The sequence below is a fragment of the Anolis carolinensis genome, chromosome 4 (assembly GCF_035594765.1).
Source record: "Anolis carolinensis isolate JA03-04 chromosome 4, rAnoCar3.1.pri, whole genome shotgun sequence".
Classification (NCBI taxonomy): domain Eukaryota; kingdom Metazoa; phylum Chordata; class Lepidosauria; order Squamata; family Dactyloidae; genus Anolis; species Anolis carolinensis.
This window is the reverse complement of record NC_085844.1, coordinates 115,886,412-115,895,227: the sequence shown is the minus strand read 5'-3', so window position 1 is coordinate 115,895,227 and position 8,816 is coordinate 115,886,412. Positions and strand designations below refer to the sequence as shown.

At 44.7% G+C, this 8,816-nt stretch overlaps 1 long non-coding RNA gene across 1 annotated transcript; it reads left to right on the top strand.

The window, feature by feature from the left end:
• Positions 1–762: 762 nt before the first annotated feature.
• Positions 763–6,001, top strand: LOC134298214 (uncharacterized). Its single transcript, XR_010005163.1, has 3 exons — positions 763–2,787; positions 4,336–4,442; positions 4,774–6,001. It is a non-coding gene; the product is annotated as an uncharacterized LOC134298214 (long non-coding RNA).
• Positions 6,002–8,816: the final 2,815 nt, after the last annotated feature.

Genomic DNA, 8,816 nt, shown 5'->3' with positions numbered 1-8,816 from the left:
GTGGTGAGGGTAGAGGGGGTCTATGTCCCTGTGTAGTATTGTATAGTATTTATACGTTGTCCATGTGTTGTGAATGCTTGGATTGTGTCCTGCTGCATAGTAGAAAGGGTTGGGCTAGATAGCCCTTGCAAACTCTTGGATTCTATGCTTCTATTATTATTATTATTATTATCATCATCATCATCATCGTCATGTTCATCATCATCATTATTATGTAGAGGCTGGATGGCCATCTGTCAGGAGTGGTTGGATTGTGTCCTCCTGCATGGTAGAAGGAAGTTGATCTGGATTATCCGTAGGGGTCGCTCCAAACCTTAGGATTGTATGATGTTGTTGTTGTTGTTGTTGTTGTTATTAGTGTTGAGAGGCTGGGTGGCCATCTGTTGGGAGTGCTTGGATTGTGTCCTTCATGGCATAATTGAGTTGGACTGGATGGCCTTTAGGGGTGTCTCCTAACTGTCTGATGCTATGATTCAATGTGTATTATTATTGTGGAGATATTGGATGGGCATCTGTCAGGAGTGGTTGGATTGTAGCCTCCTGCGTGGTAGAAGGAAGTTGAACTGGATGATCCTTAGGGGTCTCTCCTAACCTTAGGATTGTATGATCTTCTTCTTCTTCTTCTTCTTATTATTATTATTATTATTATTGAGAGGCTGGGTGGCCATCTGTTGGGCGTGCTTGGATTTTGTCCTCCATGGCAGAATTGGGTTGGACTGGATCACCACAGTAATTATTTATTAATTACTGTCCTAGTAATCACTTATCCAACGTTCTGCTGGCTTGTTTATGTTGGATAAGTGAGACTCTACTGTATATTTATTATCTTATATTATCTGCTTAGAACTGGATTATATGAGGCCCCTTCTACACAGTTGTATAAAATGCACACTGAAGTGGATTATATGGTAGTGTGGAGTCAAGATAATCCAGTTCAAAGCAGATAATATAAGATTATAAATGGGTTATATAGCTGTGTGGAAGGGCCTTGGGTCTATACTACCATATAATCCAATTAAAATCAGATAATATGTATTTTATAGGCAGTGTGGAAGAGGCCTAAGTGAGGCCTAACTCTGCCTGTCCACTGGGCTGAATGAGTTGCTAGGTGTGGTGAAGTGTAAATTTTGGTTTACAGTTGTTATTTTAATTATAGGTATATGTTTGGAATGGGTAAGTATTAGAGTTATCAGTGCTTGGGGGATGGTAGCCAGCTCAGCATTCTGAGGCAGGTTGCCATAGAAATGTAGGCGGAACCAACTGCCGTTTGGTAAGAGAGAGCAGGTTTTGAAAAGAGAGTCAGTCTGTGATCAGGGAATCACAGGGAAGACTGGTTCTAAGGTAGTGAGAACCAGGGAAGTTCAGATCTCTAGCTTGTGTCGGTTTTAAATAGGTCAAGTGACTTATTTGAGTTAGTAGTGGAGTCTGAGTGATAAAGGGAAAGAAATCCCAGTTGGATCTGTAGTGATCAGTTGAATTAAGAACATCAGTTGGAAGAAAAAAAGTTTAAACTGCTCAAGGGAAGAAATAATCCTTTTGAGAATTGTATCATCACATGTTATCATTGTAACTGTTGAAGAAGTGTACCTCTAAGTGAGAAGCAACATTGAAACCGCTATGCTTATGTACCTGAATAAACTTGTTACTGTTTTTCAACATCCAAGCCTTTGTTACATACATTCTAAGCCAAGTTATGCTACCCTTTAAAGTAAAAGTAAACATCTCCTTGCATCTCTGGTGGTTGCATCGCCCCACTAGGAGACCAAGTGGGCGGAGCTTAGCCTTCTTTTTAAATGATTTTTATTGAAATTTTCTTACGTGTACATAAATTAAAAAGAGTCGAGTAAGTGAGGGAAGGTTAGGAGAGGGATGGAGGGATGGGGAAGAATAGGTCCCAAAGGGGGGGGGGGAGAGCTTAGCCTTCTAACTGGCAGCAATTGGATAAAAACAATTATTCCTCTCCCTCTAATTAGGATTTTCTTTTTCTTTTCTTTTTGTTGTCTTGTCCTTGAGGCATGGATGAGGGGTTGTGCTGTCAATTTTCAAGGTTCTGGGGTGTTTAGTTTTGTTGTTTTGTCCGGTGCCGTGATTTTATCACTCATATATATATATATATATAAAAATATTCCATGGCTGCCGGGTGCCATTGTTTCCCTTCTGTTTTTCTTGACAGGCGAAAGAATACCTGCACTGTCCTTGCCAGCTAGTCTGCAGTCCCTCTTCTGCAGAGGTCTCGCGGGCAGTGGATTACATGGCCCGCAAAAATCTGAAGATGGCCACGGACCACTTTCTGGAGTCCGTCGGGAATTAAGAGAGCTTGGCCTGGGGATGGCACTCCCCTGTCCCCATGGGCGGTCTCCCCATAGGGTTGGAGACAAGGCTGAACCTCACCATGATTCCCGTTTCCTTCTTCTCTATGGGGCTTATGGTGAATTGATATGCACCATACTAAATTCACTGTATTGTTGCCTGTAGGCAGCGCTTGACCTGTTTCTGGCCAAGGTGAAGGAGGGACCATGGCTGGCCCAGGAGGGCAAGGAACAGGGCACCCCCACTTTGGATGCTTTCAGCAGGATCCCTTCTTACATTTGAGCCTCCTTCTTTCTTTCTGCAGACAAAAGCAATGTGGGCCATCGGCAGGATCGTCAGACACATCAGGGACAGCACTTGCCTGGAGGCATGGCTCCTGGAGCTTCCGCTCGCCTTGGTGACCAACTTCATTGAGGTCACAAGGCCTGGGTTGGAGGCACCCAGCAGGAACTGAAGCAACAGCTACATTCCTCCAGAGTAAGGAGAGGTTGGGGAGGAAGGGTCAGCGGGACTCCCAGCCCGTGCTGGTAAAAAGGGTGGTGTAGCGAAATGCATGTTATAATGTAAATGTAAAATATGTTTGTTCATATTGGAACATGACCTACCTTACAGGGCTGGTGTGCAAACAGCCATTTTGTGGTTCTTAGAAGGTAGCAGCAGGAGATGAGCTAATTTGCATAGAGGTGACTTGATTGGTCATATGCAAATGAGCGGGTGCTAGGATTTGAAAGGGGAGATAGCTTGTATGACAGTTGGAAGAAAACTGAACATTCTATAGGAGTAAAAAGTCAAGTTAGGAAGGGAAGGAGCTAGCTTCAAGGTCATGATAGTTTAGTTGTCAGTGAATAAGAATCAGAGACTAAGTTAATAAAAAGTATTTGAAGAAATAGTCAAAGGAGTAAGTTGAAAATAACCAAGAGTCTGCCTCTACATAGTGATAAAGCTAATCTTTCTGTGTATGAAGAAAAGATTGAAGGAAAGTGTAATGAGACAATGTTACTCAAAACAAGAAACCAATATGCAATTGTAACCAATATGCTTTTGTCATAAGAATTCCAGAAATAAACTAAGTTGTTGTTTCACTTTATATGAAGACTTTTTTCAATACACTGAATATCAGGGGTCCCCAAACTTTTTAAACAGGGGGCCAGTCCACGGTCCCTCAGACAGTTGGAGGGCCGGGCTAGAGTTTTTAAAAAAAACTATAAACAAATTCCTATGCACTCTGCACATGCCTTATTTTGAAGTAAAAAACAAACAAAACGGGAACAAATACAGCCTTGATGATAACAACAACAACAACAACAATAATAACAACAACAAAGAGGGTTGGAAGAGAGCCCTTGGGCCACTGAGTCCAGCCCCCTTCTGCCTTTGTGCACCCAAAGCACAAGCAAAGCAACCCTGACAGATGGCCTCCCAGCCTCAATGTTAATAATAATAATAATAATAATAATAATAATAATAATAATAATAATAATAATAATAAAGAGGGTTGGAAGAGACCCCTTGGGCCATTAAGTCCAACTCCTTCTGCCTTTGTGCACCAAAAGTACAAACAAAGCATCCCTGACATATGGCCACCCAGCCTCAATAATAATAATAATAATAATAATAATAATAATAATAATAATAATAATAATAATAATAAGTGTTGTAAGAGAAGAAGAGACCCCTTGGGCCATTTAGCCTAACCCCCTTCTGCCCTTGTGCTGTGGGGGCCGGATAAATGGCTTCGATGGGCCGCATCCGGCCCCCGAGCCATAGTTTGGGGACCCCTGCTGAATATCATTTAAAGAGTCACAGAAGGTCCCTGCAAGCTTCATTTAAGAACAGGAGTGCATTCCAGGTGGCTTGGGTGTCCTTCAATGAGACCTCGGAGAAGATGTTAGAAGAACCCAGCATCTGCCCTGAGGGGATGGCCCTCCAGTTGCAATTTGGTGCTAAGGGCTGGTGGAGGTTCAGGGAGAAGGCCCAGCCTATTCTCTCTGGCTGGGCCCCTGACAGGAACCTCTTGTCTTCCAGGAACCTCCTCAAGTCCTCCTCCTCCCTACTCCTGCACCTGCTTTCCACCTGGGAGGAAGATGCTCCGTTGGGGCAGTTATTCGGCACATCAGAACCCGGATGTTCAGGTTGGTTACTCTTGCAACCATTCTCCCAGTCCTTAGGAAGGGCACCTGGTTTGTGACTATTGATTTACAAGACGCTTATTTTCATATCTCAGTTAGACGCCCTCACCTCAAGTACCTTAGATTTATGGTTGGCGACTCCTACTTTTTTAACGTTCTCCCGTTCGGCTTGGTTATGGCCCCATGGATGTTTACGAAGTGTATGTCTGTGGTTGCAGCGTACCTCTGACAACAGGGTTTCATAATTTATTTGTACATTGACGACTGGCTTCTGGTGTCAGATTTGAGATCTCAGCTCCAATCTGATGTCAAGTTCACTCTGTCTCTTTTGCAGGCCTTAGGGTTGATGGTGAACGAGGAGAAGTCTCAGTTATACCCCAAGCAGAGGATTCACTTCATCGGAGAAGTTATAGACTCATCCATAGAACGAACCTACCTGCCAGAGTATTGCTTTTGTAATATCCGTTCGGCTATTTCCGAAGTCTGTTCAAGAGGGTATGCTTGGCATATCCAGTCTATCTTAGGCCATATGGCCTCAATGACAGCATTGATAGACCTAGCAAGGCTCTGGATGCGCCCTCTGCAAATTTGGTTTCTGGGGTCCTTTGACCCATTCACCAACAGTCAACAAATCAGATTGAAGCCTCCAGCACGGGTCCTCCGCTCCCTGAGGTGATAGACGATACGACAGAACGTCCTCACTGGAATGCCCTTTCAGCCTCCGGTTCCATCATGCCAGCTCACCACAGATGCTTCTTGCTGAGGCTGGGGAGGGCATCTAGACAATCTCATAATTAACGGGAAGTGGACAGAGCGACATTGTCCCCTCGATATAAATCTCCTGGAATTACTAGCAGTGGAAAAGGCCCTGAATGCCTTCAAACGACTCCTCAGAGGAACAATAGTGCGTCTAGTAACGGACAACATGATTGTGAAGTTCTACCTGAACAAACAAGGTGGAACACTCAAAAAGTCTACTTTACCTCTGCATGCGGATTTGGAATTGGTGCGTCGACAGGTGAATAAGACTCCAAGCTGTTCATCTACCAGGGAAAGACAATATCCTTGCAGACACCCTCAGCAGGTCACTCTCAACCGATCACGAGTGGCAAACTGAACATCAGGGAGTTCCGCCTGTTAGCCCGATGCTGGGGTTGGCTGGTGATAGATCTCTTTGCCTCCCTACAGAACAACCAGTGCCCCGACTACTGCCCCAGGCTCCTCCCGCACACCGCTCCGGGATGTGTTCCAGTTCACTTGGACAGGACACCTGTTGTACGCGTTTCCCCCAATCCGCTGATAGGCATGACAGTGTCGAAAATAATTTCAGACAATTCCGACTGCATCCTGGTGACACTGTAGTGGCCCCGTTGTTCTTTTGATTTTGTTTAATGTACTGTATATTATCATTTATTGTATTGTTTAATGTGTTATGATTTGTTGTTCTACTTATATTCTGTTATATTGTATCATTCTGGGCATGGCCCCATGTAAGCCGCCCCGAGTCCCCGTTGGGGAGATGGTGGCGGGGTATAAATAAAGTTTATTATTATTATTATCAACTGTGGTTTGCACCACTGTGGAGAGCAGCCAGGGGCGAATCTCTTGGCTCAGGTCCACGCCGGACCTTCTCACAATTCACCACAGTAAAGTCAGGTGCCCAGACCTGGAAACGCTGCGCCTCATGGGTTGGAGGGTCAGGCCGCACAAGGTCTCTCCTCCCCTGTGAGAGCGATACTTCAGGCAGCACAAAAAAAGTCAATGAAGAAAGCATATAGGTACAAATGGGCTAGATTACAGAAGTTCCTGGAACCAAGAGGTCTGGACCCCCTTATAGCCCCTACATCAGTGATTCTAGATTTCTTAGTCCATCTCTCCAGGTAAGGCCTCTCCCTTGCCTCCCTAAAGTGCTATGTGGCTTCCCTATCCTGATACAGGAAAGGGCTTCTGAGCCACTCTTGTTTTCAAGAACCTCTCATTAAACTCTTCCTGAGAGGGTTCAGAAACTTACACCCGCCTGCAATGCCTCTGCCTCTGGCGTGGAGTCCAGAGTTAGTCCTCTTGCAGCTCTCTCAACGGCCCTTCGAGCCGATGGCCTCTAGCATTATCAGCCATCTCTCTTGGAAAACAGCATTCTTGGTAGCTGTCACTTCATCGCGGAGAGCTAGCGAGTTGTGGTATTGCGTATAGATGTCACCTTTCTGCCGAAGGTAGTGTCCGGGTTCCACATGTGTCAAGACATTTCTTTACCGATCTTTTTCCCAAACCCATCCTCGCCCCTAGAGGTGACGTTCCATTTTCTAGATGTGAAGAGGGTGCTAGCATTCTATGTCCACCGGACGTCCAGCTACTGGAGGTCGCCTCATCTATCCTAAAATACCAGAAAGACTCTTTGGGCAAACCGGTTTTGTCTCAGCACTTGGCGTCGTGGATAGTGTCTACGATCTGCCTAGCTTATAGGATGGCGGGGCAAGATCTACCACATCACGTGGCGGCTCATTCCACGAGAGCACTGGCAACTTCGCAAGCATTCCTGAAGGGAGTCCCATTAGAGGATATCTGCAGGGCTGCGACATGGTCCTCTTCGCTGACATTTGCCATGCATTACAAGTTAGACATCTCAGCGAAGAAGGATGCAGCGTTCAGGAGAGCTGTCCTCATGCGTGGCATGACCCACCACCATCGGTGAGTAGCTTGCTAGTCTCCCATACATGCAATTTTCACAGAAGCACCACAAAGAAGAAGAAATAGTTGCTTACCTGTAACTGTGTTTCTGTGAAATTCCCACAACCCGCCCATTCTCCCCACAATCCTCATGCCACAGTACACCAGCTGTTGCCTGGCGGCTGGGATCTGAGGCCAGTCCCCACCCATAGGGCGATAGTCTATTTGAGGATTGTGAGCGGGGCCTCTGCCAAAATGTGTCCCTTTAGAGTTCTAGAAGGTTCCGAAAAGCTGTGCAGGTGCAGGATAATCACATATGTGTGAATTTCACAGAACACCACTCGAAGAAACACAGTTACAGTTAAGCAACTATTTCTTAATATCTTTTTTGGTTAGAATAAATGTACCCCTTTAATTTTACTTTGGTGCTTTCCATGGATTCCTTTGGGGAGGGAAACCCAAGCCACCCAGGACCTGCAACTCAGTCCCCATCGACACGGATCCTTTCACACAGGTTGAACTGCATATGAGGCTGGGTCTATACTGCCCTCTATCCCAGGATCCGATCCCGGATTATCTGCTTTGGATTATATGAATCTGCATTGCCAGATAATTTAGGAAAAGCAGATAAACTCGGATCAGAGTTTAGGATATAGAGCAGTGTAGATCCAACCTGAGTCTGCACTGACCATATTATACAGTTCAAACTGCATGAAATGACAGTGTAGATAAGGCCCATCTATACTGCCATATAGTCCAGTATCACAATGCATATTAACTGTGATTCAGATTGGATTATAAGGCAGTGTAGAAGGGCCTAAGAGGGAGAAGTGAGAGAAGACGACAATGCTGCCATGTAGACTGGATCTACACTGCCGTATATCTCAGGATCTGATCCCAGATTATCTGCCTTACACTATATTATATGAGTCTGCACTGCCAGATAATCTGAGATAAGAAGATTATCTGGGATCAGATCCTGGGTTATATGGCAATGTCAATCCAGCATGAGTCTTCATTGACCACATAATACAATTCAAACTGCATGAAATGCACAGTGTAGATAAGGCTATAGGCCCCATCTACACTGTCATATAATCCAGTTTCAGAATGCATATTAGCTGTAGCTCAGACTATGGCAGTGTAGATGGAGCCATAGTTTGTCTCTGTCGTATAGGCTTTTTAACCAGGGTTGTCATGTCGGGCAACACTGGCGTAAATTGTGATTTAACATTGTATTATTCTATAGTCTATTTTGTAACCAAGTATATAATATCTGCTGTATAATTTTTATCATCTTTGTTTAGAATAAACGTACCTCTTTCTTTTTAGTTTGGTGCTTTCCTTGGATTCCTTTGGGGAGGGAGACCCAAACCGCCCAGAACCTGCAACTCAGGCCCCATCAACACTGACCCTTTCATGAAGGTTGAACTGCATTGTATGGTGAGTGTAGGCTCATCCAGTCTTCACTAACCATATAATTCAGTTCAAACTACATAAAAAGTCAGTGTAGATGGAGCCATGTGACTCATTTGCACTGCCATATACTCCAGAATTCTTATTAACTGCAGTTCAAAGTGGATTATACGGCAGTGTAGATGAGGCCTAAGAGGAAGAAGTGAGAGAAGATGACAATGTTGCCATGTAGACTGGATCTTCATTGCCCTATATTCCAGGATCTGATCCCAAATTATCTGCTATAAACTGGACTAT